This window comes from Pinus tabuliformis, chromosome 8 (assembly GCF_031772625.1).
Source record: "Pinus tabuliformis cultivar Carrire ecotype Pingquan chromosome 8, CPIR1, whole genome shotgun sequence".
NCBI lineage: Eukaryota > Viridiplantae > Streptophyta > Pinopsida > Pinales > Pinaceae > Pinus > Pinus tabuliformis.
In genome coordinates this window covers 1793756311-1793758866 of record NC_142294.1, presented here as the reverse complement: position 1 = coordinate 1793758866, position 2556 = coordinate 1793756311, and the positions used below count along the sequence as shown (strand labels likewise).

Here is a 2556-nt window from a genome sequence, read left to right as displayed (position 1 = left end):
TACAATTTCAAAAAAATATTGCCAACTAATTTATATCCAAGGATCTGTAGAAATTTAAAATATAATTAAAAATGTTTTTATGGATAGATGTTTTTATTATCCAAAATTACTTTAAAGAACCATAAGAATATGAAGTGAAACAATAAGAATATGATGTGAATCGAATAATTTTCAATAGATTGTGAATAGTTTACACATCTGTACTACGCTCGAGAATTCATCAATGTCCTACTTGTATTCAGAATTAGCTTTTGTTTTTAGAATTATAGTAGTCAACCAGTCTAATTGGAAACTTATTGGAAAACCAACATGTAAAATTAAAGCCAATTTTATGGATTAAATGTAATATGGTCATACACAATGCAGTTTATCTCAAACAACAACTTCAAACTCAGAAATTGGATAGCACTTCCTTGATTGATAATTAATAAAATGATATGTAAATACATCCATAGTACATCTTTTCCTACCAAGAGGGTTTGATGGACTTGCACATCATGAAAGATTTATATTTGAAATTGAAACGAACAACAAAATTTGGTACTCGATTGGAATTAATTGAATCGACTTTGAGAATATTTTCTCTGTACAGCTACATTGTTTTCATGAAAGTGATCTAATGCCAGGATATGGTAATCTCTATGGCTACATCGTCCTCACGAAAGTGATCTTCTTCCTGGATATGGTAATCCATTACAGGATCCGACATCCAAAACCTCTTTTAATAACCGTATCAACGACTTGTTTTGGTTCTGCTCGAATTAATCCTCTACTTTCTGCCTTCAACGCTACTGCTGTGTATCCTCAACTGCAAAGTAACATCAATTAAAAGGAAATGGAATCAAGTAAATTAGTTTTTTATTCCCAATATAAATTTTAAGAGTGTTGAGATCATAATATGGTATTGGAGGGGATTTTAGTGAGGTTGTGAAAGAGGCTTACATAGCTTGAAAGAGGCTTACATAGCTTGTGCGCGAGAAGGTCAAAATGAAATAAAGAGCCATCTATTCCCCTATTCAACAACCTGTTGTCGATGCGCGAGAAGCTCAAAATGAAGCAGAGAGCCATTTTATTCCTCTATTCAACAACCTGTTGCAGAAATTTCGTGAGCAGTTTTTCAATTTGAAATCAAGCGGGAAAGCATTTGAATTTTGAAATCCTTTGGTGGGGAGTAGAATTGAATGCATTTAAGCTCATGTCTTATCCAGCACTTGTATTAGCTTCAGGGTGTTGGCTGTCAGAGGTGCCGGAAATCAAGATAGCTGTGGACTGGTCGGAATATTGAAAGTATTAACGGAATTGTCAATTGACGGAATGGCAACGGAGAGGGATGGGCCCACTGGCCACATCAACGAGCTTGAGCAATCTGCAATCGAGATAAGCTCGGCGATAATAGAGTTGTCAGTAACAACATACCAGGAAACTCTGCTATTGCTCTTCAATGAAGCTATAAAGCTCAGCTATGAAGAAATTAAACGTCAACTAAATTTGGAAGATGAAGATGTTATTCGACTACTCCATTCAGTTTCATGTGGCAAGTATAAGATTCTTGTAAAGGAACCTAGCACTGCAACAATATCTACAAGCGATAATTTTGAATTCAATACTGCCTTTTCACACAAGTTGAAGAAGATTAAGATTCCCTTTACAGAGGTGAATGTGAACGAGAGGAATAAAGTGATGGAAAATGTAAAAGAAGAAAGACAATGCTCAATAGATGCAGCAATAGTTCGCATCATGAAGGCTGCAAAGATCTTGCCTCAGCATCAACTATTGAGTGAGTGTGTTGAACAGCTCCAAAGCACGTTCAAGCCTGAATTTAAAGCAATAAAACCCCGAATTTATACTTGATCTCAAAGGAGTACCTGGAACTGGACAATCAAAACTCTAATTTTTTGAGATATATACCCTAAAGTCGTTGATTGAGGTGCAAGTCGAAAACAAATCTGTAGTGCAACTCATGGTTAGGTTTGTTTTATTTTATCTTGGACATTTTACTTGATTTTGGATGATCTATGTTCTATGACTCTCCTTTTTCCGCTATGAGAACTAACTGTGGCAGATTTGGATCTCTTATGCCCACTCTGTACTGCAATGTCATTTTCAGTTTCCAGCATTATTTCGATGCGCCTTGCCACATCTATTTCTAAATCCGTAATCAGCGATTGTTCCTCCATTGAATATTTTTGTGGATCTCCAGTGAACCGACTTGAGTTCGAAACTTGTAGTTAATAGATACACCCCAATGCGATTTAATCTTGTAGTTAAATCCAGTAGTCATGTAGCCAACAACACCAAATTTGACACCACCAGAAACTACATTTGAGCCATTTCTCTGCTACGCTGCACATGAAATGTCCAAGCTTATTTTCATTGGACTTTACTTCCTCTGGTTTTTCCTCCAAAGTTTGTTTGATGGTTTTTGTTGTCTGCATACCTGAGAAGGTTGTTTCCAGATGTTATTTAAATTATTGTCCACAAGACATGCAACCACTTCACATACTCTTTTATATTGATTTCCTCTAAGTAGCTCTGTTATCCACCAATCCCCTTCCC

The 2556-nt window shown here is 36.0% G+C and overlaps 1 pseudogene; it reads left to right on the top strand.

Annotated features, from left to right (window-relative positions):
- The first annotated feature begins 1314 nt into the window (after positions 1-1314).
- Positions 1315-1851, top strand: LOC149243398 (cullin-1 pseudogene; annotated as a pseudogene).
- The last annotated feature ends 705 nt before the right edge of the window (positions 1852-2556 follow it).